Source organism: Pseudopipra pipra, chromosome 8 (genome assembly GCF_036250125.1).
Source record: "Pseudopipra pipra isolate bDixPip1 chromosome 8, bDixPip1.hap1, whole genome shotgun sequence".
Taxonomy (NCBI): Eukaryota; Metazoa; Chordata; class Aves; order Passeriformes; family Pipridae; genus Pseudopipra; species Pseudopipra pipra.
The window spans coordinates 14,318,363-14,334,365 of NC_087556.1; the positions used below are offsets into that span (position 1 = coordinate 14,318,363).

Genomic DNA, 16,003 nt, shown 5'->3' on the forward strand with positions numbered 1-16,003 from the left:
TAATGCATGATTCAACTTTACACTTTGTCACTAACCAGGTTGATTTAAGTCATAAGTAAAAGTTGAAATGTCAAATCTACTTGGAAGATATAAGGTAATACACATTCCACTTGTTTCTGAAGTGCACAACCAATAACATACTATTATTTATGCAGATAGGATAACACATCCTATTAGCCCACACTGCAACATATTTTGTCTCAAATTAGCCAGTAAATCACTACCACAGAAGCTATTAACAATCATAAAGCCTTTTGAGTTTTACAAGGTGTTCATAATGGGCCATTCTATATAATTTATATGAAAAACATGACTCAGATCTTCAAATGCAACTAATCTGTGGATGAGGGGATTACCATGTGACCTCCTGTTACCTTTGGGGTGGTACACAAAACTCAAGTCTTTCTTAATATTAGTCAGACAAATGTAGTGATAAAACACAACACTCAGTTTCTATTAAAAACACATTCACATTTGATGAATAAGACTTACACAGAAATGCTATATTTTAAATGGAACTTAATGAGGTTTCAATACCAGACAGGATTAAATTCACCCTAAAGTACTTTAAAACAGGTATAAGCAGTTACAGTCACCAGGTACCCGGACCTGGGAACACAGCTCTCCAAGGGATCGAATTTGTTAACTAAACTGGTATCCATTTAATTACATTTAACAAAAGTCCATGACTTTCATAAATGTGTGTTAATTGCTGTATTTCAACTGTTAAAGTGCTCAGAAACATAACACTTCTTTAACTGAATTGTGCTAATAAGGTTTTAGAGAGAGCTTTCCTTCTATGCAGCTGCTCTGTAATTGAAACATTGCTATTAGTTAAAATTTTCTTAACTTCCTTTAGGATGCTGTACTTACAATTATGTAACAAACTGTTTTACACTTCCAGCTTCCCTCCATCCAGTTAACACTCAGTCATGTCTTTTCTATATTTTTCTTGGTTTTTTACAACTTTTTTCTACCACTGCTGCTCAAAGCAACTTATAGGCTTGTTGTTTTAAACAAACAGGGATAGTGATCTTACCAGTTAGACTTTCCCAGTGACCTCCTCTCCACAGTTACAGCCTGTTTCCACTTCTCAAGGGCTGCTGCAGTTCTAGTCAAGTGTACTCATTAGCTACCAAAGTTCAGACCTAATGTGTCAAAAACCCTGCAAAAATCCTCTTTACAAACTAAGTTACTATATTTTAGTCTCTTAAAAAAAAAAAAAAAAGAGAGAGAGAACCAGAGAAATAAAAATTACTTTTTCTTTTTCATCTGGAAGAACTTGGAGTTACGATTTTAAGCCAACTTGAATGGTGTTCAGCAAATTAAATTAAGGGAAATAAACTAAAAGTTAAAATCCTACACTTGCTACTTTGAAACTTACTTCCTGTAATTACCTTAGTTAAAGAAACAAATATGAATGAAATAGAGAAAAAAGTTAACAGAAGGTAACGCAAAGGGAACTAAGAGAGGAGTCAATTATAAAACTTGTAGTTAGTGGCAGCAGAATTTTCTGCAGGAGGTTCATTAAAACAAAAGTCAAATGTATGAAATTTATATTTATAGGGCTGCAAGCACATTAAACAGGGAAAAAAAGTTATTCCTGAAAACACAAGCCTTTCTAATACAGGCTACATTTCTTTTTGAGGCGGTTGTAAAGGGGAAGCATAGCATAAGCAAACTAACCTAAACTGTTGTGATTGCAAAGAAAATGTTTCAGTATTACTGCATTTTCTTGCACTATAAAAGTACTATAATCATGCCCTTCTGACATCATCTTGAAGAATATTTCAAATCCTACCATTTATATGAGAGTCAATCTGCCCTACTTTGAGAAGCAAGAACAGAGATAGAAAGGGAGATTTGAATAGCTTTGTTCAAAAGAAAAGAAGAAAACAATATAAGTGGCAGGAGTAGCTGGACTGTGAACTGACAAATTCATCAATTCTTATTTCAGAGACAATAATTAGAAGGAGTGGAGATTCACCTTGCAACAATTGTCTCTTCCTCTGAGTGATAGAGAAGGAATTTGGGGCCAAATGCCAGAAGTCAAGCAAACGAGGCAGTAGGCCAACTTGGCTGAACAGGAATCTTCTCTTGGAAATAAGGCAAAAAAGGAAGGTGTATTCCCAGTGGATGCAAGGTCAAGTGACATGGGAAGAATTCAGAGATGCTGCTTGTCACTATAGGGAGAAAATTCATGCAGCCACAGCTCAGCTGGAGTTGCAGCTGGTCAGAAATATGGGGAACAATAAAAAGAGGCTTTTCAAATACATTAAGGCAATAGGCAGCATAGAAATATCATTGGCCCACTACAGGGTTAGGACAGTCACCTCACAAACAGGGACAAGGCAGAGGTGTTTAATGCTTTCGTTGCCTCTGCCTTCAACATGGCTGAAGAATCTCAGGAGTCTCAGTGCCCTGAGCTGGAGGACCATGACTGCAAGAATTATCAACTCCCAGCTGACTCTGAACTTGTGCAGGATCTGCTGCTCCAGCTGGATCCCTATAAGTCTATGGGACCTAATTGAATTCATCCCAGAATCCTCAAAGACCTGGCTAATATCATCGCAAAACTTCTCTTGGTGATTTTTGATCCTGGGAATCCAGAGAGGTCCCAGTTGACTGGAAGCTGACAAACGTTGTCCTGATTTTCAAGAAAGGTAAGAAGCAGGACCCCGGAAACTACAGGCCTGTCAGTCTCACTTCAGTGCCTGATAAAGTTATGGAGAAGATAATTTTAGGAAATATTGAAAAACACCTGAAAGACAAAGCAGTCATTGGCCACAGCCAGCACAGCTTCATGAAAGTCCTGCTTATCCAATCTGACTTCCTTTTATGACAAGGTAACCCACCTAGCTTTGATATGGGGAAGAGAGTTGATGTAATCTTTTTGGATTTCAATAAAACTTTCAATACTGTCTCTCACAGGATCCTTCTGGGCAAAATGTCCAGCATACAGCTGGATAAACACATTATATGTTGGGTGAGCAATTTGCTCAGGGGTTGAGCACAGAAGGTACCAGTGACATCAGACTGGTCACCTGCCACTAGTGGGGTTCCACAGGGCTCCATCTTAGGTCCTGTGCTCTTCACCACCTTCATAAATGACTTGGACACAGGACTGAAAGGGACAATAAGCAAGTTTGCAGACAACACAAAACTGGGAGGAGCTGTTGACTCCCTCAGGGCCAGGTAGGCCCTGTAGAAAGACCTTGACAAATTAGAGGGCTGGGCAATCACCAATTGTATGAAGTTTAACAAGGGGAAGTGCTGGATTCTGGCACCTGGGATGGGACAACCCTGGATGTATGTACAGACTGGGGAATGAGATGCTGTAAAGCAGCGCCATGGAAAGGGATCTGGGGGTCCTGGTTGAGGGCAAGCTGAATATGAGTCAGCAGTGCCCTGGCAGCCAGGAGGGCCAACCCTGTCCAGAGGGGAATCAGGCAAAGCATCACCAGCCAGTCAAGGGAGGGGATTGTCCCGCTCTGCTCTGCACTGGGGCAGCCTCACTTTGAATATTGTGGCAGTTTTGGACAGTGCAATATAGGAAAGATGTTAAGCTATTGGAGAGTGTCCAAAGGAGGGCAACAAAGATGGTGAAGGGCCTTGAGGGGAAGCCGTGTAAGGAGTGGCTGAGGGCACTTGGTCAGGTCAGCCTGGAGAGGAGACTGAGAGGAGACCTCACTGCAGTCTACAATTTCCTCAGGAAATGAAGGGAAAGAGGAGGAGCAGGCACTGATCTCTTCTCTGTGGTGACCAGAGACAAGACCAAGGGAGTGGCCTGAAGTTGTGTCAGGGGAGGTTTAGGTTGGATATTAGAAAAAGGTTCTTCACACAGAGGGTGGTTGGGCACAGGTCACAGGGCAGTGGCCACAGCACCAAGCCTGACAAAGTTCAAGAAGCATTTGGCAGGCACATTGTGTGACTCTTGGGGATGGTCCCGTGCAGGGCTAAGGGTCGGACTTGATGATCCTTGTGGGTCCCTTCCAACTTTGCATAATCTCTGGTTCTGTGAACATTTTCTAGATTGGGAGAGGGGGAAAGAGAACAAAGCAAGAACATTGTTTTCTGGATTGTATAATCCTCAGCTCACGAGAACATATATAATATGACAATATAATTGTTTCAGAAGCTAAAAAACCTCTCATATTACTACCAAGAGAATACTGTAAGATTCTTAAAACATACCAGAGATTCAGGGATAATAAATATATATAAATTAAAGGAAATGGTTGTTTCAGAGGTTTGTGGTTGAATGGTTACTATAAATAGACATCCACACATGCAATGACTGGTGTCCCTTATGTGGCATATGTGAGAAAACCTGAAGTATACTTACCCTTTCTATAGGTCTGCAAAAATAACCATTAAAGTTATGGTTCTGCCTGGGAGATTTGTCTCCCATGATGACAGAGGTCTCTACTATGCAGAAAAACACTTTTTTTTCCCTTTATCCTAACAGTAATACAAGGAATCTTCAGCCTGCTGGCGGTGTCGGACCACTAGCAAACCAATGGTTCCCAATATCACTACCTTGATGCTGTTTCACTCCACTTCTACATATGCAAGTTGTCTGTGGCAAGTATTCATTGATTTATAGATATCTGCACAACTCAACTATGAATCACAAGATACTTCTGTATGAACACCATAAAATCAGGAATATTTGAGAAGGAAAAAGAATAAGAAAAAAAATCAGCATTAGCTGCCATACAATCTTAGACTAGCATTGCTCCATTAGGTGTGGAAGTCAAGAAAGCAGGGCTGGCTGTTGACCTCATCAGGGGTCTTGCACACCTTGGAAACAGCTTCAACATTAACAAGCATGCTAATCTGCCTGAAATCAAATAGGCAATTACTCTGCTACTTCCATGTATTTTGAGGCAAGTATAATTTGATAGTTAGACATTAATAAACCTATTTCATGGATCTTACCACTATCTGATAAAGAAGCTTTTTTTTTACTATCTCTTTAATGTTATTAAATAGAGTAAACTCGTATCTGGTTAAATAGGCTTCACAAGTGCTAATCTTAGCCTAAAGCACTCTAATGGATTGACTCTTCCTCAGTAGGGCTATATAAATATTTATAAAGACTTCACACGAAGAACAAATCTGACACGGCTTTAAAAGAGTTTTCAACATATACAGAACCCAGAGAAAGAATCTGCACACAAGATTCACATCCGGGTCACGCTACCAGTATTCCAATAGTGATGTCTTATGGTCACAGGCTGTCTTATGAGTACAAGATTTTCTTCTTACCTAGCCCATCTGCTTTTCTTGATGACAGTTTTTTCCATGCCAGTAATAAAGCAAAAAGTGATTATGCTATTTTTCTGCCTTGTTTCTGAATGGAGAAGGAGCAGCACTTAAAGCCTACATGGAAGCCAAACATGCAGTCCATTCTCCCTTTTTAAAAAAATAAGTCTTCTCCAATACAAATTACATCAAAGAAAGTAAGTATTTCTTTGAACAGTGTAGAAGAGGAAGCATGAAATCCTGGCTCCACTGATAATGTAAATTGTTTCTAGCCACTGCACTACAGGCAGGATTTTACTACGGATACAAATGGGTGGCCCTTCAGCCCAGGCCCAGAAGTCCAGTCATGAGGACAAGTAAATTACTTATTTTATTCTCATTACAGTAAGTTTCCAACAACTAAAACTATGCCACCACGCCACTATTATAGATGAAAAAATGATACACCATCAATTTAAGCTCTGCTCCATCTTGAGATTAAAACTACAATTTCTAATTTACATGGCTTATTAGTATTTGATTAATCTATTTCTTTAGAAGAGCATATGAAAATATAATATTTTCTACCACAGAGAATAGATATATCACATACCCATCTAAACACTAGCCCTAAGAATGCAGAGCTTTCATTGTTGTTACCAATACAGGGATTGGAAGAGACTACTCTCATCTTCAGGCAACTATAGTATAGGCAAAATCTTCAGCTGAACCTTTTCCCCACATTATAAGCCCCCAGAAAAAGAGATCTGATTTTTCAAATTTGCAATAGCTACATGCAACATTTCAACATTGCCTGACTGAAAATAAACTTTAAATTGACATCCATGAACCTTCTTTGGGATCACTGGACAGTCTAGACTGCAACATAATTGCTTCCCAGCTGTAAAATTGCAGAGAAAAATAGGCATGTGCCTTGTTCTCCCAGACCACACCAACATTCCTGTTAACTGTAGAAGTATTAAACAAGATTTATAAGGCTTGAATTAGTGCATTTTAGGTTTAATTAGAGCTCCATTAATTTTCAGTAGTTCTAGCATGACACTGCTCCAGTCAGTGATCATTGGTTTCCCCTGCATTCTGGGCAGAAGGTGGAAGACCAGCCTGTAAAGGACAAGACAACCATTGGCTCTGTATACAGCAGTTTTTACAAGCCAAACCATATTCCACTAGGGGTTTATCATATAAAAAATAGACTTCCCACTTGCCAAAATATGACCTCAAGAGGACAAAGCAAGTAAGTTCTCTACCAACAACATATCTATTCATTTCTGCTTGGGGGGAGGTGGAGGAGAGAGTGGAGCAAAAGAGCACTTCACATAAACAACAGTTCTTCAGAAGTTCTCTCCAGAGAAACTGGTAAACATATGTGGCAGAAAAAGACCCAAAAGCTATGTTGCTGTTGCCTTTAAATCAAAAAAGTTGTTATGAAAAATAACATATCTAGTTTCATGGCCAAAAATAAATCAGGAAAATAAAATTAATTTTATCTTTCTTTCCTTACTTTGCAACTGTCAATGGCCTTGCAGCAACACTTCCCAGAAAGTTAGGTGTGTCCTTTACTGAGAAACCATGCACCATTCTGGTCTAGTACATGAGATCAATTTAAAGATATTTTTCTACTCACAATGTGAATTATTTTCTAACCCTGTAAGAGTTCTCTACTGTCAGAGATAAACAATGAAACCCAAAGTATCCCTCTCAGGATATTAACTGTATAGCTGCTGCTGAAAATCTTACCAATGCAATATTTCTTTATATTTAGAAAATGATTGTTTGGTTGTTTTGAAACTAGAATGACACATGCAGACATCTTAATGAGTTCTGCTTCAGAATGACCATTTGACATGGCACAGATCTACGTTTGTTTCTATTGCTTACATTGACACAGCAGACTACTCCTTCAGAATCTACTCAACAGATTTAAAAGTTTTCTTCATATGACAGAAAAATTTTGTGCCACATATACAGTGCTTCCGCCTACCCTGTATAGCATTCCACCTTTCAAAATTGCACCCAAAATCTTAGACTTATTATTTAGAAGAAATAGCACTGTAGAGTCTAATTTAGACCCTAAAGATACAAAAAAATATCACATAAGAAGGTGGCAAAAAGCTGGGAGATATTATACAAAAGCAAGATAGTGAAAAATTTGAGCAGACCTGGGATAGTGGATTAATACAGTGGCCTGTTAGACTTCTCTGGAACAATATGCCACATGAAAGCACAAAACTCCTGCCAAACTGCATGTAAAGTGAGCAAGTTCTCAAAGAACTGTCCGAAGACTCAGAGCAAAAATATTTTATGTTTCATGTTCCACAATCCAATGGACTTGACCTGTAGCTAACTGCAAAACATGCAAGTGATGTCCTATTTCAAACTCAGGAATACTATTTTTTCTACAGAATTATGTACAGTTTCTTCCAGTTTTTGCTTGATGGGCTTGATGAGAAGAGATAGGAATATTCACTGCCTCTCCTACTCCATTCTTTTTCCTAGAGACACTTCTATGGTTTTATTTGAAACAAATATTGCATTCACATTTTCTGTGTGAAATTAATAGTAATGACAGGCTGACTGCTTACTCGTATCTAAACACTTTACATAAATTTCCAATCCAATCCTTGGTGATTAGGTAGTACCTGTACACCATAAAGACACACGCTTTCTGGAAAAATCACAAAAGCAATAAAAAGAGCAAGAGAATTATTATCATATAACTACAGAACTTCAAGCAAGAGTCACAAGCCACAGTCTGGTGGCAAAATAATGCAAGGAAAAAAATTGCAGAATGTAATGATAAAAGACAACAATTTGTACATACACACTAGGAGTGGACCCACCTCCTTACTTACCTGAATTGTGACAGTTAAAACTTAGTCATGTTTAGAGCTACCGTTGGAGTAGGATCCTGACTCCACAGCATGATTGGAGATAGTTGTGTATTATTTCAATAAAACAGGTTTCTTCCTTGTTTGTATGCTTTCTGCATGTATTCACACTAATAATACTTTTGATAAAACCCTCCAGAAAGTAATCAACTTTAATAGCTCTTCTACAGCTAAAGCTGCACAACTGGGTGGCAAATACAAATAAGCTTTCTACAGCAAAACTTAAGTCTTCAAAAGAATTGTGAGAAAAAAAAGATTACAGGTTTAGCATTGCTTCTGGGATAAAATGTATATTTGTGATAAATGTATCAAATCCCCTAAAAACTACAGCCATTGAAACTTCATATTTAGGCTGATTTGCTTTCCAAATCATATAGACAGCACAGTTGTGTACAATTTTTAAACAAGTACAACCACAGAGAAATGCTGAGAGATTTAAGAGAAATAAAAGCATGATCAGCTAGCTTGTAATCTTCTTTTCTCTTATTCTCCTCCCTATAGCTGCATTAAATTGCCTGTTGAGAACAATAACATATTTGTGCTTTTATAGGTAGAATGATTTGTATTATGTAAAGATTTGGCTAACAGAGTAAAGATGTATTCAAACTGAGCTGGATTACATGCTGTTAATAATTTTCTGGATGCTCTAGGGGACCCATAATTCTGGAGGAATAGAGATTAGCATTTGAATATATGCTTTGTAATACATCTCAAAGCAGACTTTTTTAATTTGGATTTTGTCATTTTTCTAGAACCACACTAACCAGAAATCAAATCACTGTAAGCATTTTGGAGGGAAAAGTATGCCACAATCAAGTTTTTATGTCCCACTCCCCTAAACACTAAAGAGTACACAGAAAAGCTGTCTTTTCCCAGCTCCCACACCATTTCAATAGTTTTCTTTAGAATGTCAGACTACCTAGAATATGTGATCAGGCTTGCAGTATTGTTCCATGAACGTTAAATAAAAAGAGGAACCCAACAAGCAAACCAGAACTTGTTGTTCTGAGTAAAAGCTCTAGCTGTCTAGAAAGCTGGCTTTGCTGTGGGCTAGCTTCTGTTTCAGAAAGTAATGTTAAAAGACATTATTTTAGCAAAATTAATAAAGTAGCTCAAATTGCAAAGAAATATCCCTCAAAATATGATAGCATTTTTTGTTATTGAATATAAACTTCAGCATAAACAAGACTCCCACTTCACTGTTTTCATGAAACATTGAACTCTTTTGGCCATCATTTGCTAAACCTTGAAATCCTTTGTAAACTCTGCATGTCTTTTCATAATTTTTGAACACTTAGTACTTCAGAACAGTCTTAAAGTATATGACTCTCTAATAAATATTATATTCTCAGACAAACTCAACTGGGAAGCAGACTGAAGTATTTCTTATTTAATAAATTACTTTTCTTAGCATTATAAGGTTCACCTAGCAAGTACAGATTCACTGGACAAAATATACTTTTCATGACCTCTGGTCCTCAGTTATAATTAGTTGTCTGGTCCCAGTTGCTTACAGTGTAAACAAAGACTGACAAACCCACATTGGCTGCATGTATTCATTACATTACAGCCCAGCTGCCAATGTCTAACCATTCTAATAAAAAACTATTTTCTAAGGTTTATGTTTTATTGCATGTATGACTCCCTTATTGGTTAGCATTTTGGAGTTGTGGAAAAGGTTATGAATTTAGAAACTGACTGCATTCATATCATATTTAAAACTTAATGCTATTTTATTAAAGACATATGGGCCTCCAAAGTACACATATTAAATGTCATGTAAGAAAAGTAGCAGTCTAAATCATGGTCAAATTCATTTTTGACGTGACTCCTGAGGCTTCCCAAGATCTGAACTATTTCTTTGTAAATCTGGCAGTTTAACCACACTCATAAATCACTTTCAAAGCATATTATTTCTTAATTTTACTGCATTAGAGAGCATTTGGCCTACACAGTGAACTGTTTGTAACTGTTACATGAACAAAGATGTATATTTAGTCTTGTAATGTGTGAAAGAGAAAAAAAGATATTAATTTCGCAATCCTGAATTTACTTCTTTTAACCCAAATGATACATTTCCTAATGAAATTTGCCAGAATAAGATACATAGCATAGTTTGCTGTACTGACGTAACAGAAAACTTGATCTCTTTCTGCTTCAAGCTCATAAATTAGCCACACAAAGGTAATAGTAATTTAGTCATTATCCCACAGGTTCTCTTACATGAAAACAATGGTGGTTGGTGGTTTTCAAGCCCCATCAAGGTTGAAAGAACAAATGAATCTTCTTTGGGACAAGGCACATGTGTTTACTAGACTCCTTGATACAATGACATTTGATACATTAGAACTGAAGTATAGCTTAAATGCATTTAAAAATTAAACACACATCACTTAAGGACAGATTTCCTGCCTGTTAAAGTCTCAAAAAACCCTACCACTAAAACACATCCTTCACAGAACAGGTTTCAAATCAGTATAATTTTTGAAACATGATTGAAATTTTCTTCATTTATTTTTAGAGAAGTTTCTAATTACAGAATTAATTACAATTCATATGTTTTCCTATGTTTTCCTTGGATGGTCTGAATAACCAAGATAAATTAGGACAACAGTTTACCCCAAAAGCTTTATAATCTCACTAATTCCTTCAAAAAAACCCACCAGTTCTCAGTCAGAAATATTTTTTAACTTTTTATCCACGGAATGAACCCCTCATTTTACCCTGAAAAATGGATCCACAAGTTGTCAAATTGTAAATGATTTATGTCAGGTCCATTGTCTGCAAGATGGGCAAGATGATGTTAGTATCAGCTTCAACTAACATTCAGGAACTGGAACCAGAATCTGCTAATTCAATCTGATTTTAAGGCAGCAGATGAAACTGTGCTGCATCCATTTCCTTTGACCAAGGGAGCAGTTTTAGAAACTCATTAAGTGAAAAAGTTCAGGACTTCTTACAAAACATCCCTTTGGCCTATACATTTCTGGTAAGGGTGGAGACTAGGAGATAAATATTAGTTTTTCACTGAAAACAATTTTTTTTCCCCTTATAAACCAGCTACAAATTGGTCATGTTCTTAGTCATTAATGAAGAGAGAATGACTGATATGCTTGAGTTTTTAGGAGATGACCTCATCACTACCAGCCCTATCTGACTCTTGCACCACTCTCTGGTTGCTGTTAGTGCAGGGGAGGATTATTTTTATAATGCTCTGGTGTTCCTGACCTGCCAATATTTTGCAGCACACAATATTTCTTTTAGCACAACAGGAAAGGCATGATTCAGCTGCTTAAACACACACTTCTACTGCTGTTTTAGCCACTCTGCAGTATCCGGGCCCAGTTTCCCATGTAAGTTCAGAAAAACTTACATCCCCTACAGATACTTATCTGCCATCCCTTAAGGGACCTGCTGTATATTTTAGGGTATGGCAGTAGGCTGCTATTTTTAGTAATTTACATTGTTTCCAAAGTGATTAGAAATATTAGTCAATACAAGGTGCATTCATTTTACCCTCCCTTTTGTTCCTGTCTTCTCAGTCCATCCACCTAATTTGACTACAGCAACACTAAAAAAAAAGAAATCTAGCATTCATTTCACAGTAACATGCTATATGATGTGCTCGTATCACATTTTATGATGAAGACATGGTTCTTTATCCTCTGACAAAATTTAGGCCTTCACACTTGAACTTGTAACCCACAGATCACTGTTCTTTTTGACCATAATTCTACTGATGTCAAAAGTAAACACAAGGAAGATAAAATCCACTTCTGTAGAATCAGGGACTACACTGTTATCACAAACAACAATAAAGACATCATTGTGCAACCAAAAACATTTTGTTAATGACAAGCAAGACCAAAGAATACTAGTGGATTAACAATTTGCAGAGAATGACATGTTGAAGGCACTTCATTTATTTACTACCTTGGTCTGGATATAGAGAATCACCTTTCTAAAAACCATGCAGTGTAACCTCTGAAAGGAAGGATGCCAAAGAATTTTGTTAAGTTTATGTAAAATACAACTCTGTTTACATCACAGTCTTCCAGATAGCATGTTGTTCCTTGCTGCAAGATATGCTACTGAGATCACAACAACAAATCATCTTTGTCTTAATTTGCAGTGGCCCTTCTGACCACATTTATCTCTAACAGCTGGTGAACTTTTCATGGGTCAGTGAAACAGTGAATCCAGGTCTTATCTTAACACAGCATCCATATACATTGCAGAGCCTGCTGTGAAAACTGTGTGACATCCAACCACAGTCAAAACAAGCAATAAATTTAAAATCAGCTATGACAGTTCTTTTCAACTTTTGAACCAGGTGCTTTGCATGTACAGAATTACAAGTAGACTCTATGGTAGTGGTAGTTTGCTACTGATTTTCTCTCTCAGAAATCTTTCTCTGATAAGTAGTTTTCAGAAAAAAAATTATAATTGGACCTTTGTTTCATTGCTAGAAATTAACATATATTCTAACCATCATGCTTAAGACTACTACTATTTAGTGGGAATAACCCATCAATGTGACTGAGTAGAAGAGACATACAGTGTCTCAAAGTTCAGGAAAAAAAAGAACCACCTATAGGAACATAAGAATAGACATAAGCTGGCCAAGAGTTTTGCCAATGCCATATTAAATGGTCATGTTATGGCCAAATGTCATATTAAATACATAAAAAAAAAGCACCATATGAACAACTCCTATGCTTAACAGTGGTGTCATTTGGTAATGAGATGCATTGCATTAGTTTTTCTGAAAAGAGGAACTACAGAACAGTGCATTGAACTCTGCCTGTACTCCAACAGTGTTTCCACTTCCAAAAGAAAAACAAACAAAAGTTACAGGATAAAATTCTAGCCCTATTGATCCATTAAGAATCTAAACCAATGACGATCCTGCTATCACAGTGTTACATTTTGCTGAATGGCATTTTGTTAAGTAGACTGAATAGGCTGATCTCAATACAAAAGCCAGACCATACACTTGCAGCATCTAACAACTGAAGTTTCCATAGATATGAACCAACAAATGAAAATAAAATATAAAGTAAGAGACGTAATAAACAAGTTGTTATGATAGTTCCTTCAATTAAATGGATGCATTAATTATATACAGTGCCTATTGCCATTCATCAGAGAGTCTCTAAGTGCTGTACAAATACTAAATCTTACAAAGGGATCAATATGCTCACTAATACTGAAAGACACACACTTTTCAGGTGCAAAGGAGCAGCTGGTTAACTAGTACACTGCAACATGACATAACAGTTTAGGGCAGAAGGTGGAAAAGAGAATGCCTTTAGTAAATTGAGACTGTAGAGAAATCCATAGAGGCAGAATGTAATCACCTGAACTGGATTCAGGCCAGAGCTCCATGGATAACACCAAAAGAAAAAGAAAAAGAAAAAAAAAGAAAAAGGAAAAGAAAAAGAAAAAGGTAAAAAAAGAAAAAGAAAAAAAGAAAAAGTGGATCAGTATATCATAAAGGAATTGGAAAACAGAAGGAAAAACCTAAGGTCATCTCAGTTCTCCAGCACCTTGATCAGTTCATCACATGGAGTTTCACAATGCTTTTGTTGTTTCTTCTGCCACATTAATCATCATAACTATTCCCTTGCAGGCCAAAAAAAGGCTTAGTTCAAGATGTCATGCCCAGTTTTAGAAAAGAAGTAAAAGCTACTGGTTTAGAAAAAAATATGCAAGTGTTAGTCACACATAATTATACCATAAATTTGTATATAGGTATGTTTGCTTATGTCTGTTTTGGATCACAGCATTTGTTTAAGATAATGGGATTTTAAAAATGAAAACTTTTAAATTACTGAACTTAGCTCTGTCAAATGAGTTCTACCAAGAATCATATTTTTTTAAACTGCCAAAGTAATCATACATAAAAGCAATTCTGGGGTTTCTTTGTTTTTATTTTAATTATTTTTTCCTAATTTTGATGAGTCGTTAAGGGATTATGAGCATGTTATGGACTCTTGCTTCAAATACTTAAATTTTCCAAAGAGCAAAATGGATGCCTCAGTGGGCTACATAGTAGCATGATTGCCTCAATGTCCTTGAAGTAAATATTATTTACTGCATCACAGTCTAGGTTAGAGTCTTAAATTCATGACCTTTGTTTTAGGATGTGAAACTTTGACATGTGGACAACAAGAACCCCTAAAATGCAGAAGCTCTCTCAAAGAGGTATCTTATTAGCTAGCAATTCAACATAATGATTCTTTACACTTTAAAAGCCCTTTACTCTGCATCTACTCCAAATGCTGTAAGTTTATAAACCAAGATGTCTACACAATGGTGATGGTAAAAAAGAAAAAAAAAAAAAAGTTAGCAATGCAGATGTTCTCTGAAATTTTATCTGTCTCCTTTTATCTAGTTTTTAAAACCAGCCCCATTTTCCTAATTTAGGAAGGGGGCAAAAAGGTCCATGAGATACATTAGTAAAAATGTCTTGCTTAAATTCATGTAAGCAGATAGAACACATCTACTGAAGAAAAATATGATTCTTCTTAAATAGTTAGGCACAAAAATTACTAAAATCATTCCTCATGCCTCATCTGATTTTAATAGAAGCATATATCAGCACTGGTCACTTTGATAATGAGCTTCTCCTATGAGCTTAAACACCAGAATACTGCCAATAACCTGAAAGCAACACTGCAGACTTTATCTCACCTTATTTCTTAAATGGTCCTGCCTAAATATTTACTCTTTCTATCATAATAAAATTATCTCCCTCTACCCTCCAAGTAATAGTGTGAGCATGAATCACATACATTCATCATGTGGAATTCAGATATTAGACTTGCCTTCCTGGTTCAGTCTCTCCATCTTAGTTCCTTAGATAACAAATGCTACATCAGGTTTCATAATTATTACTTCTGATGAAAACAATGTATCTGAGGGTGAAAAACAAATCAAAAAATTCACAACACCTGTACTGCCATCTTTTGTTGTACAGAGTTCCCTTTATACCCAGTTGCAAGCAGAATAACTTCACATAATATTAAGTCTGTTACTTGGAAGTATATCCATGGATACCCACCAATGACTTGGTCTTACAGGCTACAAGACTGTTACTGGTGACCAAATGCATGCTGCTTGTTTTTGCCACCATAAATAAAACTCATGAAAATGTTAACCTTAAAAATGCAGGAAGTCACAAAATATTTATTGGGAAGAGGGGCTGCAAAATACTGGGAAATATATGCATTATATAAAAGCAAGTGCACTGACCCAGTATTCAGTAATTAAATTTATATTTAACGAGACTTATGACAGTGTGTATCTATTCATTGCAACACACTTTAGATATAATGGATATATGCAGATTTCATCATCTAGATTAAATGATCATGAATACAGACGTTTAAAGTATGAAATTATGTCCTTTGATACATCATAATTTTATTTTTTTAAATTTATATCATATGCAATGTAAAAATGTGGAGTCATAAAATATTTTCTCAAATTACTTTCTGCTTTGCATCTCTAAGTTTTAAAAATGAAACAGTTGGGAGCACAATTCATATACCTATAAACCAAAGAAGGGTACAGTTTTAAATAATTATGTCAAGAAATGACAATTGTACTCTTTGTAGAAGCAGAGATGAATAATTACAAAGCTGGGACATAATTAAGCAATTTTGACTGTCGTATTCTTGAGCTGTCTTTCTGATGTGAAATGCTGTCATGCCCAGAAACACACTTCACACTGGACAGGCATCTTCCACTTTGATCTACACTTGTGCCAGTGAAATGAGGTCATGATCTGGTCATTAAAACAAGGCTTCCTCATCTGGCTCAGTGCCTCTTATCCAGCCAGA

At 36.6% G+C, this 16,003-nt stretch overlaps 1 protein-coding gene and 1 long non-coding RNA gene across 8 annotated transcripts in view; one reads left to right on the plus strand and one right to left on the minus strand.

Moving 5' to 3' along the window:
• LRMDA (leucine rich melanocyte differentiation associated) overlaps window positions 1-16,003 on the minus strand; it is a 667,757-nt gene that overhangs the window by 251,247 nt on the left and 400,507 nt on the right. The gene's annotated exons all lie outside the window — the stretch shown is intronic.
• LOC135417926 (uncharacterized) lies at window positions 2,995-4,940 on the plus strand. Its single transcript, XR_010432270.1, has 2 exons — window positions 2,995-3,195; window positions 4,469-4,940. It is a non-coding gene; the product is annotated as an uncharacterized LOC135417926 (long non-coding RNA).